Consider the following 15122-nt stretch of genomic DNA (forward strand, 5'->3'; position numbering starts at 1 on the left):
GGCCACCTGCGGCTGCGGCGCGGCCTCCGGCGGAGGAATCTGGGCAAAGGCGGTGCGTGATTGGCTGTCCTTTGGTGCAGCGCCCAGCGGTGATGCTTCCGCGCGCTGGCGGGCCAGGTGCACGTCTCCTGAGGACGGCCTTAGGCGATGAGTGCGGTCAGTCGAGACTTCGCGAAGCGTCGCAGTTCTAGGTTTTGATAATTTACAAACCGATGCCCTCTCTTCCGTCGGGAAGTGGACGCTTGGTTCGACCGCTCCTTGAAATCTCGAGGCGAAACCCGGGAACTATTGTCTGGCAGGTGGAGGTTGTACCTCTGTCAGCTGCTCTAGGGGCACCTTGCTAACTCAAAAGCCAGGGGAGGGCGAACCTCCTGAGTTCCTTTTGTCTCGTTTGATTTGTTTCAGAAAGTATCTTTCCATGAATGGCGAGCAATAGTAACAATGTAATTTTCCATGGCTTACTCTACCCTCTGTTGCTGCTGCTAAGTCGCTTCAGTCGTGTCCGACTCTGTGCGACCCCATAGACGGCAGCCCACCAGACTCCCCCGTCCCTGGGATTCTCCAGGCAAGAACACTGGAGTGGGTTGCCATTGCCTTCTTCAATGCATGAAAGTAAAAAGTGAAAGTGAAGTCGCTCAGTCATGTCCGATTCTTAGCGACCCCATGGACTGCAGCCTACCAGACTCCTCCGTCCATGGGATTTTCCAGGCAAGAGAACCTGAGTGGGGTGCCATTGCCTTGTCCGACTCTACCCTCTAGTCACACGTTTTTCTGTCCCCTCCTTGGATAAAATACACTCTCCCTCACTGCAAGAGACTACAAAGTCCACTTCATTCTAGGCCTAGCAACAGGCTCACTGTCTGAAACGTTAAGGTATTATCTATATCAGGGCACGGTGGGGGTCCTTTTGATCCAGAGACGCTGCATTTAAGTCACCGGCCTCGCCTGTCGTCGTACAAGATAGTTGAATAAGGGATGAGAGCCAATAAATGGCCCCTAAGGAGCCCTATAATACAAGTTTTAATTCAGATACCCTCCCTTACGCGACCATCTGGACTATCACAGAACCATGGTGTTGCCTGGCGGATGTTAGACTCTTGCACTTACTAGAGAGGTCAGATAGTCTCTCCATTGGGCTCCCCTTATCCAGCTTTACCAAAACCGTTTATCCCCAAAGGAGGTGTTCTAGAATGAGGTGATCTATAAGGATAAGAGTACAGTATACGCTTAGCTGCTTTCGAATTGTGGTGCTGGAGAAGTCTCTTAAGAGCCCCTTATACAGTAAGGAGATCAAACCAGTAAATCCTACAAGGAATCAACCGAATATTCATTGGAAGGACTGATAATTGAAGCTCCAGTATTTTGGCCACCACTTTGGAAAAGACCCTGTGTCTGGGAATGATTGAGGGCAGGAGGAGAAGGGGACAACAGAGGGTGAGACAGTTGGATGGCATCACTGACTCAACGGACATGAGTTTGAGCAAACTTCAGGAGATGGTGAAGGACAGGGAAGCCTGGTGTGCTGCCGTCCATGGGGTTGTAAAGCGTAGGACACAACTTAGCAACTGAATGACAACAAAGTATACTCTAGATGGTCAAAGACCAAAATTTGAAGAGAAAAACGGGCAAGGACCTGAGTAGACATTCCACTCAGAAAAACAGCAATGACTGGTAAACAGAAAAGACTGTTCATGCTCACTTGTAATGGAAATGCACACTGAAGTGACAAGGCTATGGAGAAATACTCCTTATAAGTTTTCAGGTGGGAATGGGGAAATGATTCAAGCCCTATGGAGTGCCATAATTATGTATACACTCATTCTTAGGTCTTGCAGTTCAAAGTCTAACCCTAACTTTATTCTGAAAATACACCTTCACATACAGAAACAACATGTGGACAAGGTTACTTGTGACAGCGTCATCACAAAAGTTTGGAAATAACATGTCCATTAATAGGGAACTGGTTAGACATGATATATCCATACCATGGAATACAATGCTGCCAGAAAAACAGAATGAGGATGATATCTGTTACCTTGAAATATGTCCCAGGCTACTTGAAAAATTGGAAGTTGGCCCATAAACATTAAAAAGTAAACTCGAAGTTTATAGCACACTAAAATAAGCTTAACTCTAAGTCACATTGGTAATGTAACTATGTTAATGTAACATATAACTGTGTTACATGGAGAAGAGAATTCCACAGGTGTTTTGGACACAGTACTTTAAGAGAATTATCTTGGTGGGATGGCTTAGGATGAGAAAAAAAACTACAAAAGAATCTTCAATTTCAATCAGATGTTTATAATTAATGGTAATATTGTTTCTGTGATTTTGAAGCTATGTATATTGGGTGATATAAACATTTTAATGTTTTCATGTATAAGACTTTGTAAGAGAAAATAAGATACAAATGTAAGATCAAAGAAGCTCAGAAAAAACCTGTAAGGGTCTTACCTGGTGGCTCAATGGTAGTGAATCTACCTACAATGCAGGAGACCCATCCACCTACAATGCAGGAGACTCAGGTTCGATTCCTGGGTTGGGAAGATCCCCTGGAGGAGGGAATGGTCAGCCCACTCCAGTATTCTGGCCTGGAGAATCCCATGAGGGATTCTCTCCTCCCACAGAGGAGCCTAACAGACTACAGTCCATGGGGTCACAAAGAACTGGACACGACTTAGTGACTGAACACAGTAAACACACACAGCACATATATTTAAATTGGATGTATCCATTTGAGCACATGATTTAAAAAATAGATTTACTAGTTTTGTGCCCCAAAAGGGCCTAGGAGCACTGGGCCATGACAAGTTGTCCCAGTTTCCCAGAGACTGAGGGGATTTGCCAAGATGTTGCACTTTGTGTTAAAACCAGACGTGTCCCAGGTGAGCACAGTGACTGGCCACCTTAGAGTAACGGTGAGGGAACTTCCCCTCATGGTTTCCAAATTCCATTCCCACTAAATAGAACCAGAGTTCCTTGGAGAATTGGCTGACGCCTGTTGTGGCGCAGGGGAAGTGCAAGATGAATGAGACATTACGTTAATGAATGAATGAAAAGGTGTTGTTTAGTAAAGGTGTTGCTTAGGCTAATAAAGATCTGTCGACAGGACTTAGGAGAACAGGCAAAACTAATTGATAGGGATAGAAGTCAAATCCTTGCTTGGCTCAGAGTGGAACAGAGCAGGAATTGGTTGGAAAGGAAGATGGGGGAGTTCTGGGGGTGATGAACATATTCTAAATCATGATTACAGTGGTGATAATTCAATATATAGGGCTTCCCTGGTGGCACAGTGGTAAAGAATCTGCCTGTGATACAGGAGACGAAGGAGATGCAAGTTTGATCCCTGGGTTGGGAAGATCCCCCAGAGAAGGAAATGGCAACCCATTCCAGTATTCTTGCCTGGAAAAATTCCAAGCACAGGAGAGCCTAGCAGGCTACAGTCCATGGGGTCGAAAAGAGTCAGATCCGACTGAGTGACTGAGCGTGCACACACAGCTAAGTATATAGGTTTGTCAATATTCATCCAACCGTACAACTAAAATGGGTGCACTTAATGTAAACGATACCTGATATAAATTTTATCATGTGTTTGTAAATTGTACTTCAGCAATGTGTGGAAATAAATGAAGACCAGCCAAATGAGAAAAGCAAAGTCTTATTTCTTCAGAGTCAGACTCAAGTCATTGCCTCTTGCATTTTGGCAGAGGCAGGCAGAGGAGTGGGAGGTCTTCATAGTGGAAAGAAAGAATGGCTTCAACAGTCATCAAGACAGTATGGTACTGGCACAAAGACAGAAATATAGATCAATGGAACAGAATAGAAAGCCCAGAGATAAATCCACGAACCTATGGACAGCTTATCTTTGACAAAGGAGGCAAGGATATACAATGGAAAAAAGACAATCTCTTTAACAAGTGGTGCTGGGAAAACTGGTTAACCACTTGTAAAAGAATGAAACTAGAACACTTCCTAACACCATACACAAAAATAAACTCAAAATGGATTAAAGATCTAAATGTAAGACCAGAAACTATAAAACTCCTAGAGGAGAACATAGGCAAAACACTCTCCGACATAAATCACAGCAAGATCTTCTATGACCCACCTCCCAGAATATTGGAAATAAAAGCAAAAATAAACAAATGGGACTTAATGAAAATTAAAAGCTTTTGCACAACAAAGGAAACTATAAGTAAGGTGAAAAGACAGCCCTCAGATTGGGAGAAAATAATAACAAATGAGGAAACAGACAAAGGATTAATCTCAAAAATATACAAGCAACTCCTGAAGCTCAATTCCAGAAAAATAAACGACCCAATCAAAAAATGGGCCAAAGAACTAAACAGACATTTCTCCAAAGAAGACATACAGATGGCTAACAAACACATGAAAAGATGCTCAACATCACTCATCATCAGAGAAATGCAAATCAAAACCACAATGAGGTACCATTACACGCCAGTCAGGATGGCTGCTATCCAAAAGTCTACAAGCAATAAATGCTGGAGAGGGTGTGGAGAAAAGGGAACCCTCTTACACTGTTGGTGGGAATGCAAACTAGTACAGCCACTATGGAAAACAGTGTGGAGATTTCTTAAAAAACTGGAAATAGAACTGCCATATGACCCAGCAATACCACTTCTGGGCATACACACTGAGGAAACCAGATCTGAAAGAGACACGTGCACCCCAATGTTCATCGCAGCACTGTTTATAATAGCCAGGACATGGAAGCAACCTAGATGCCCATCAGCAGATGAATGGATAAGGAAGCTGTGGTACATATACACCATGGAATATTACTCAGCCGTTAAAAAGAATTCATTTGAATCAGTTCTAATGAGATGGATGAAACTGGAGCCCATTATACAGAGTGAAGTAAGTCAGAAAGATAAAGAACATTACAGTATACTAACACATATATACGGAATTTAGATAGATGGTGGCGATAACCCTATATGCAAAACAGAAAAAGAGACACAGAAATACAGAACAGACTTTTGAACTCTGGGGGAGAACGTGAGGGTGGGATGTTTTGAAAGAACAGCGTGTATATTATCTATGGTGAAACGGACCACCAGCCCAGGTGGGATACATGAGTCAGGTGCTCGGGCCTGGTGCACTGGGAGGACCCTGAGGAGTCGGGTGGGGAGGGAGGTGGGAGGGGGGATCGGGATGGGGAATACATGTAACTATATGGCTGATTCATGTCAATGTATGACAAAACCCACTGAAATGTTGTAAAGTGATTGGCCTCCAACTAATAAAATAATATTAAAATGCAAAAAAAAAAAAAAAAAAAAAAAAAAAAAAAAAAAAAGAATGGCTTCAGGTATGCCTTGCTGGGAAGAAGGCAATGGCAACCCACTCCAGTACTCTTGCCTGGAAAATCCCATGGACGGAGGAGCATGGTAGGCTGCAATCCATGGGGTCGCTAAGAGTAAGACACGACTGAACGACTTCATTTTCACTTTTCACTTTCATGTGTTAGAGTAGGAAATGGCAACCCACTCCACTGTTCTTGCCTGGAGAATCCCAGGGATGGGGGAGCCTGGTGGGCTGCCGTCTATGGGGTCGCACAGAGTCAGACACGACTGAAGCGACTTAGCAGCAGCAGCAGCAGCATGCCCTGCTGGAGGCTGTTGGCACAGAGAGGCTAGAAGCAGGTATCCGGAAGCAGGGTTACCTGTATGATTGTTTAGGGGTGCTTATTTGGCTTTCTGTGGTTGGTTCTAAGTTGGAAGTGGGGACAAAAATTAGAGAAGCTGTCAGTTTTTAATTAGGTCAGGGCCATTTTGAGCTGATTGTCATACATTATTATTTACCTTCCTGGATTGTTACTTGTGATAGCAGCCTTACTTCTTCCAACTGTGACTTACAGCAGGCTGGCTTCTGGGGCTGGTTATCAGAGATAAGGGGATTGGTTTCCTGGGCAGGCTGCTGCAGGTTGTGGGTCAGAATTTCTTTTTTCATATTTGGTCTGGCCCTGTGCTTTGGTATGTTCAGTCTTCAGAAGTAAATTTTTAAAAGACATCAGAACTAACTTGAAGGATCTCCCACAGGCCAAATTTAAGGCAAATTTTAGCATCAGAAGAAGACTACGGAGACTTCTCTGGTGGTCCAGGGGCTAAGACTCTGCTGGGGGACCCAGTTTAGATCCCGGGTCAAGGAACTAGAGCCCACATGCCACAACTGAAGATCCCTTATACCGTGATGAAGGGCGAACAAAGATCCTGCCTGCTGCACCCAAGACCCTATGTAACCAGATGAATGAATGAACATTAAAATAAAATGACTAGAATTGATTGTAAGTACTGAACAGATAAAAATCTATGACTCTGCAGTTACACTTGATAAGAGACACAGGGGGTCGGGGCTGGTTTTCCATCATTGGAAATGACTTACACCAGCTTCTTATGAAAATTAGTTGTTAAAAGTAAAAATAGTATTTGCCCTGCCTTTTTTTTTTTTAAAAAAAAAGGAATAGTGTGATTAACTCTGGGTGGATGAGAAAAAAAACTCTTCCTTACAATAGGGTACTAGCAAATAAATACAGAATAAATGAGGTAGTTAGAAGATAACTGTTAATGCAATAAAGAAATCATTGGGGACTTCCCTGGTGGTCTAGTGGCTAGGATTTTTCACTCCCGATGCAGGGGGCTCAGGTTCCACCCCTGGTCGGGAAACTGGATCCCACATGCCACAACTAAGACCTGGCATAGCCAAATAAATAAATTTTTAAAAATAAGTGTTAAAGAAACAATTGATTCAGGAAGGATTATCAATGGACTAAAACCTTTATGTGTTGACAGGACTTCCCTCTGCAAATCATGGCTAATTCCTGGCCGTATTTCAGTCAGACGAGGCAGGTACATTCCCACTCTAAACAGGGGACCATTTCTGCTGTGAAGTTAGAGCGCAAGTGCCCAGGTCAGGGCCTCATGCATTGTTGATGCTCAGGTGTCCTTTTGTTGATTGAATGAAAGTGCACATCATTAAAGCAATCTTTTCTTGTGTTACTTTGGTGGTATCTCTTAAAGTCTAGACCAAGAACAGCAGGATCCGAGACTTCCCTGGTGGTCCAGTGGTTAAGAATCTACCTGCCAATGCAGAAGATGCAGGTCTGATCCCTGGTCAGGAAACTAAGATCCCTTGGTTGCAAAGCAGCTAAGCCTGTGTGCCACAGCTGGAGGTCTGGGAACCACAGTGAAGAGCCCACACAAAGCAATGAAGACCCAGTGAAACAAAAAAAAAAAAAGAAAGGTCCAAATTAAGAAAGTTTTTTTGGTCATGCCAAGTAGCATGCAGGATCTTAATTCCCTGACCAGGGATTGAGCCCGTGCCCCCCACAGTGGAAGTGCAGAGTCTTAACCACTGAACCACTAAGGAGGTCCCAGGAAAAAATAAATTTTAAATTTTTGTGAAGGTAAAGTACTTGCATTCATGGAATAAGAATTTGAATCTTGTGTCTTTAAAACCAGTTGAAAAGTTTCCTCCCACCCTTAGCCTTAATGAGATATAATTGACAGATAAAACTGTAAGATATTAAACGAAAATAAAGCCTTTAGCCGCCAGATTGCTGGGAAATGGGAGTATTCATGTGGCACCGAAGGATCACCCCACAGGTGATCTAGTTGCAAAGGGAAGATGCTTGTATAGTGGTGCCACCTGGTGGTCACCATCTGAACTGGTCAAATTCTGAATCTGAAATGGTGGGACAACCTCCAATCTACAGTAAATACTAGAGAAACAATAGTAGTAGTGCAGGTTTAACGGTGCTACCAAATTAATTATTCCCCCCAAAAAACTTTGTGAAACTATAAACAATAAATTTTTATTGAGCACCCGAGTTAAACCTAGTGCAGTGTCAATATGCAGCCAGCTTCAAGCTGCAATTTCAAATGAGATGTCAAAAGAATGAAGAAAGTTGAGTGAGTGAGAGAAAGTCGCTCAGTCGTGTCTGACTCTTTGCGACCCTATGGACTATCCAGTCCATGGAATTCTCCAGGTCAGAATATTGGCATGGATAGCCTTTCCCTTCTCCAGCAGATCTTCCCAACCCAAGGATTGAACCCAGGTCTCCCAGGTTGCAGCTGGATTCTTTACCAGCTGAGCCACAAGGGAAGCCCATGAAGAAAGTTACTTACATAATATCATTTTAAATGGCACATGTGATTGATTTAGATTGCTTTAAGTAAAGTGGTCACTTCTTTCCCATCAGCCTGCTACTCAGCCCATAACCTAGAACCCTCCTACTTTGATTTAGGAGCCACCAAATAAAGTATTAATAGGGAAACCAGAAGAAGAAAAGGAAAAGGTATTTGTGGGACTTCCCTGGTGGTCCAGTAGCTAAGACTCTGCAGTCCCAATGCATGTGGCCAGGGTTCCATCCCTGGTCAGGGAACTGGATCCCACGGGCCACTTGCTTCAAATAAAAGATCCCTCCCACTGCAGCTGAGACCGGGTGCAGCCAAGTAAATCAATCAATATTTTAAAAAATATATATGGAAAAAGATATTTGCAGTAAGTTTGCCTTTTTATCTTTGGCACCCAAGAAGTTTAGGGACTGGAGTTGGGCAGAATTAGTCCTTGGAGAAGTAGCAGCAGCAATTCACAGAAGCGCTCCTGAACTCAGAGCTCATGTGACCTTCACCACGAGCATATCGGGTGCTCTTCTGTCAGTCAGTTCCTTAGCTTCGTCCATCCTTTCTGTCTTCAGTGGTCTTTCTGCTCCTTACCAGGTTATCTGCCATTCCTCACTAGCAATTAGCTTAAAACACATTATTTACTTTAACTAATTGTGTGCTCAAATATAGAGGTTTGTGGTTTTACACATAGAGGAGCTAAACCAAGCTTTGTAGATGAATTTTCTAAGCTAGCGGGTTCTACATTGACTTTCTTACAATTTTTCTGTGAGCTGCATTGAAATATGCCAACCCAATCTAATCCTTCATCTTAGTTAACACATTTTGTAACCACCATTAAAGCTAATGATATTAAGTCTTCATTGTCTTTGCAGACCACAAAGAACTCTGCTGGTATTCTAATACATGTATATATATTATAATTAGGTTTCTATCATATTTTTTACTAGTACAATTTCTCAAATTCTGTTTCACTGTATCTATCTCCCTGAACGTAAGACTGAGTGCTTTTCTGGGCTTTGCTTCCTTGTATTGATTTGAACCAACATATTTGTCATATAGGGCTTCCCTAGTGGCTTAGATGGTAAAGAATCTGCCTGCAATGCAAGAGGTCCAGGTTCTGATCCCTGGGTTGGGAAGATCCCCTGCAGAAAGAAATGGCAACGCACTCCAGTATCCTTGCCTGGAGAATTTCACTGGACAGAGGAGCCTGGTGGACTACAGTCCACAGGGTCGCAAAGAGTTGGACACGACTGAGCGACTAACACTTTCACTTTATTTTGTCATATACCCAAGAAATATTTATTAGATACCTGCTGCTATTGTACTAGGTACACAGTCTTCAAAGCAGATTTTATCTTCCAAATAGTGGCTATACAGTTGGGTTTTAGTCATTCTGAATCCTTGGTGAGAGCAAGGTGCAGAGATATTAGAGGTGGGGGGAACTCAGACTCACTTGTTCTTGGAAACAGGCTTGTCCAATCATGGGGAAATCTCTTCATTAGGAAAAATAAAGGCGACCCTTGGAGTTGATTTCCCTGTCTTGCTCTCCATTTGTTGTAAGTAACCGTACTTTCTGAAAAGGATTCAACTTGCCAGCACGATTAAGCACCCTCCTCCCGACCCCCAGCAGGGTACCAGGGCACCTCTGCTGGGAGCCGTGTTCTCCTTCTTGCTCTTGGCCCCCAGATTGTGTTCGAGTCGTGATATCTTCAGCCCATGGGGTGAATGATCGTTGGTATGAGCCCAGTGTTTCTTAATAGCACTGCTATTGGTATTTTGCGTTAAGACAAATCATGTTCTGTGTGTAGAAGGGTTCTGTGTGTTTTAGAACATTTAGCATCCTTAAACTAATCCACGACATGCCAGTAGCACCTCTTTTTTTTTTTCTGTGACAACCAGCAGTGCCCCTTCTGTATTTCCAGTACCTCCAGAGGAGCAGGGCGCCCCCGCTAAGAACCCCAGTCAGTTGTGGGCATCGTGGTCTTTACAAAACAGTGACACCAGTCGTCCTGCAGGCAGACGTGGCCAGTTGACCAGTCCTGGCCAGGACCAGAGGATGTCTTCTGGGGCTTCTGAGAAGGACTTTGCCTTCTGACAAGAGAGACGTGTCTGAGGAGGAAAAGTGTCCGTCCCCCCAACTCCCGCCCCACACCAGCTTCCTCCTTGTTACCGGCTGGGACAGGCTGCGATGCTCGCCTCTGTAGAAACCGTCTTATGACCCTGACCCTGAGGGCCAAGCGGGAAAACAGAGATCGGAAAGTCCCTGGATCTTAGTTTGGTAAGCTTCCAAACTAAACCAGGGACTGCCAGCTGACGGGCTTTTCATGAAGTAAAATAAAAATGTCCTTAATATTTTAAACCGCCGTCCGTCAGGATTCCTGTTACCCATTGCAAAACACACGCTGACTTACACAGAGAAAAAGGGTATTTGCATGATAAACACGTTAAAGAAAATGGAAAGTTACCAACAAAGTAAGTTTTTCTCATACTCACATATGTATGTGTGTATATGTATATACATACATATATGTATATAGTAATTCCTTTATGTGTATGTATAATATATATAATATGATAAAGGAATTCACCTGCAGAGAGCTGACCATTCAAAGTCTTAAGATATGAACTGTGTTTTCTTTGCCCACACATCAAAATAACTGACCTTCCTGTGGCATTTTGCTTTATTATTATTGTTTTGACAGCCCGTTATGACTACAAGTCCTCATTATTTAGTAGTGTGGTAAAACAGATATTTAAATCCCATTATTCACTTTCAAAAAAATCAAACTTACACAGACCTCAGTCCATTAAAAATAAAAGAGGCTTGGAGAACCTTATTTCCAGAGCTTTTCAAAATACTATTCTGTTTAGTCTCACCAACTGGGTTTAACCTATTGGAGCAATAGATAAATTCTGTTGGGTCAAACACTCAGTGAAACCTCTTCTAAGATTCTTTACCAACTGAGCTACCACAGAACCCCAATTTTTAAAAAGGAAAGCTTCATTTCCTTTTTATATTAAAGACCTACTAGTTCAGGAGACAGTCCAATGGAAACCATATGCCTGATTTCCCAAGACAAATCGCCAGTCTGTTCTTCTGTCAAGAGAAACGTGCTGGGTTCTGGGCAGTTGTTCTAATACTGACCGTGCTGACCACCTGCTACTGAGGTCTGTTAGGATCAATGTCAGATTTATTTTCATTGCTCTTTCCTGCCTTTATTAACCTCCGAACTATTTTCCTGCATCCCACTCATCTGTCTCTGCCAGTCAAGTCCAGACGTTCATCTTTTCTCCTAGTTGATTCCCAGCCACCCATCAAAACCATCTTGCTTTTCTAATATAATTGAGCAGGGGTTCGTGTGGCCACAGTGCAGAAAGCCAAACTCTAACAGAGGGTGTTTGCAGCAACGTAAGGGTTAATTTGCAGGGAATCAGGCAAGGGAGTCGGAGACAAGCCTCAGATCCACTCCATCTTGGTCTTTGAGTTAGGGGTGTTTTAAATGAAAAAAACAAAGAAACCGGGAATAATCATCGTCTTGTGACATTTCTCTCTCTCTCTCTCTCTCTCTTTTTTTGGTCACACTGCGAGGCATGTGGGATCTTAGCCCCCTGACCTGGGATGGACCCTGCACCCCTTGGGCTGGAAGGGTGGAATCCTAACCACTGGAACACCAGGAAAGTCCCTCTTGTGACATTTCTAAATCGTGGTTTTGGAGATCAGAATGTCTCCATTCTCTGGCCAGGTGGTCCCTGGCTCCAGGGTCTGTGAACTTACCTTGCTCCAGAGAGACCACCCGAGTGTGTCCATCAGCGACGAGATCTACAACAGCAGATACGCTGCTACTTTAACAACGTCATCGACACAACCATCTCAGCCATCTGACTCTGGTTCATTAGTGTTCGGTCAGCACAGGCTTGAGATTAGAGGAGACAAGAAAGGAATTGAGGGCAGAAGAGACAAGCAAGGCAATCAGGGTCTGGGTAGAGGTTAATCATGAACTCAGCAAGACAAGTCAGTTTTCGGGAGACTTGGTCTCACTAGTGCAATTCCAGGAGAATTCCACCCCTGGGGAAATGGAGTAGACATACCTTTCCATGCTACTCGCGCTAAGCACAACTAAAAATCCCAGACGTTGCGTGCAAAACCACAGCCAAGCACACTGGCTGGGGATCTCAGGACCCTTGACTTTGCTTTGGCTTCATAAACCCCAGGGGTCTCACAGAGTCAGACACGACTGAAGTGATTTAGCAGCAGCAGCATAAACCCCAGGGGCTTTCCAGGTGGCGCTGGTGGTAAAGAATCCACCTGTCAACGCAGGAGATGCAAGAGATGCAATTTTGATCCCTGGGTCAGGAAGATTCCCCTGGAGAAGGAAATGGCAACCCACACCAATATTCTTGCCTGGAGAATCCCTTTGGGTAGAGGAGTCTGGTGAGCTACAGTCCATGGGGTCGCAAAGAGTGAGACTTGACTGAGTACACACAAACACACATAAACCCCAGAAGCAGGCACTCTGGAAAATATAGACAAAACATGCCTCCCCAGACCCCAACAAAAGCCTGTTCCCTATAACCAGGACCTGGGAAGGGGCAGCCCAGCAAGACAGAGACCCTTCAGACAGCAACCACTCTCTCCTCCATTCACTCCTGCACGGGCTTCTGATCTGAACCCCGATGAGCCTGGATGTGGTTAATTGGAGCCACACCAGGGCTGGATTACCCCACCACCTGGGCTCTGGAATCCCTCATCTGGTACAGCTTTTCAACAGATTGCAGAACAGGAAATGCTTGAGTTTTCTGGGAAAGAGCACCACCTAGTGAGGAACCAAAAGCAAAAATGGAAATACTGTGCCTCCAAGCCCTTTGGTCAAAGCCAAGTCAAGGTCAAATCACTACCCAGGCCCAACTAGGGCGGGGCAGGTGGGGCTGTGCAGTCAGAAGAAGGGACTGTTGAAGCCCAGATGGAATGTGCTAGAATGTTCCAGTGCAAAGCCAGGCTCATTCCTCTTGGGATGGGGAAAGTCTGTATGGGACTTATCACCCAGTGGGGGACTCAGAGGAGCTCAAGGTCTGGCTGGGTTTCTGGAGAGAAGAAAAATACAGGGGTGAGGGGAGGGTATAGGCAGAAAGAGAGGTGGGAAACTGTTCGTAATGCTTTGCTGGATGTTTCCACATGTTGTTTCTTTATTCCTCACAACCAGACATCTAGCGAGGTAAGGGCTTGTGTTTCTCCCATTTGACAGGTGGGACAACTGAGGCACAGAATTTCAATAATTAGCACCAATATCGAAGGGTTATCAGCTTGGATGAGTTTAAGGTGATTTCAGAGTCCACCCAAACCTATGCAACAGGCTTCCGTTAGGGACATATGCAAAAATAGAAACCATCAGCAAAGTAATGGCCCAGCTACTGCAAAGCACGTGACTCAGTTCAGTTCAGTCACTCAGTCATGTCCGACTCTTTACGACCCCATGAACCGCAGCATGCCAGGCCTCCCTGTCCATCACCAACTCCTGGAGTTTACTCAAACTTATGTCCATTGAATCGGTGATGCCATCCCACCATCTCATCCTCTGTCACCCCCTTCTCCTCCCGCCTTCAATCTTTCCCAGCATCAGGGACTTTTCAGATGAGTCAGTTCTTCGCATCAGGTGGCCAAAGTATTGGTATTTCAGCTTCAGCATCAGTTCTTCCAATGAACATTCAGGACTGGTTTCCTTTAAGATGGACTGGTTGGATCTCCTTGCAATCCAAGGGACTCTCAAGAGTCTCCTCCAACACCACAGTTCAAAAGCATCAATTCTTCGGTGCTCAGCCTTCTTTATAGTCCAACTCTCACATCCATACATGACTACTGGAAAAACCATAGCCTTGGCTAGACGGACCTTTGTTGGATGTTTCACTTCATCAGGCGGATATTATGATGAAGTATCCCCAACTTGGAAATTCCTTACTTTCTGCCTGTAAACCCTTGAGGTGAATAAGAAGCCTCCCTCTCAGTAGGAGAAACCTTAAATATAGAGGAAGGTTTTCTTTTTGTTCCTTAGGAAATAAACGCTGAATATAGCCAAACAATCCAGTAAGTTTGAGTCGTGCTTCTGTCCCACTGGAAGAATAGCCACATGGTAGTGACAGTAGGTTTGGGTAAGAGGCAAGGTAAAAGGGGCTGCAGCAGCCCCAGGCCTTTTTTTATTTTTGACTATTTACTTATTTATTTGATTTTTGGTTGCACTGGGTGCTGGCTGCTGCATGCAGGCTTTCTCTAGTTGCGGTGCGTGGGCTTCTCATTGCAGCGGCTTCTCTTGTTGTGGAGGACGGAGCGCAGGCTCAGTGGTTGTGGGGCACAGGCTTAGTTGCTCCGTGGCGTGTGGGATCTTCCCAGGCCAGGGATCGAACCCATGTCCGCTGCATTAGCAGCCAGATTCTTAGCCACTGGACCGCCAGGGAGGTCCCCCAGAGTCTTTCTCAATGAGGAACACTAGGCTGTCCAAGGCCATGTCCAGAAAGCACAGGAAACTGAGACATGTTTAGATGAACAAGTGTTGTCAGAGGCCCATTCTAGGAGCAGCGCTCAGCAGTGATGCAGGGATGAGGGGGAGACACGTGGTGGTACCCGCTGGTTACATCCAAGTAGGGCCCAGGCAGAAGTCCCGATGCTGAGAAGGGGACACGCCTCTAGATGAAGGGACAGGTGAGGGTAAGAAGTGTTTGCAGGCCTCCGACACTGGAAACAGTGAATGAGCAATACATACAGGATCAAAGCCAGCAGATCCATGTGCTTGTTCCGTATAGGAATCTTACTAGAAGGCATTAGAAAGAGGCAAGAATATAAGTTTTTAAAGGATAAACCATGGTATGACTTTGACCTAGGTATTTATCTACACTCCCCTGTGTACTTGGCTTCAGCCTTGGCCTTTGGAAAACTGGAGTCAAGGGCTGTCTTCAGGGTCATCTGGGCCATCCTCGACA

The 15122-nt window shown here is 44.6% G+C and overlaps 1 long non-coding RNA gene across 1 annotated transcript in view; it reads left to right on the forward strand.

Moving 5' to 3' along the window:
• The window catches only part of LOC136165097 (uncharacterized), a 24305-nt gene continuing 9183 nt past the window's right edge, over positions 1-15122 (forward strand). Inside the window, exon 1 of the long non-coding RNA XR_010662457.1 lies at positions 1-156. This is a non-coding gene — a long non-coding RNA (uncharacterized lncRNA). The remainder of the gene's footprint in view (positions 157-15122) is intronic.

Source organism: Muntiacus reevesi, chromosome 3, assembly GCF_963930625.1.
Source record: "Muntiacus reevesi chromosome 3, mMunRee1.1, whole genome shotgun sequence".
In the NCBI taxonomy this organism is placed as follows: Eukaryota; Metazoa; Chordata; class Mammalia; order Artiodactyla; family Cervidae; genus Muntiacus; species Muntiacus reevesi.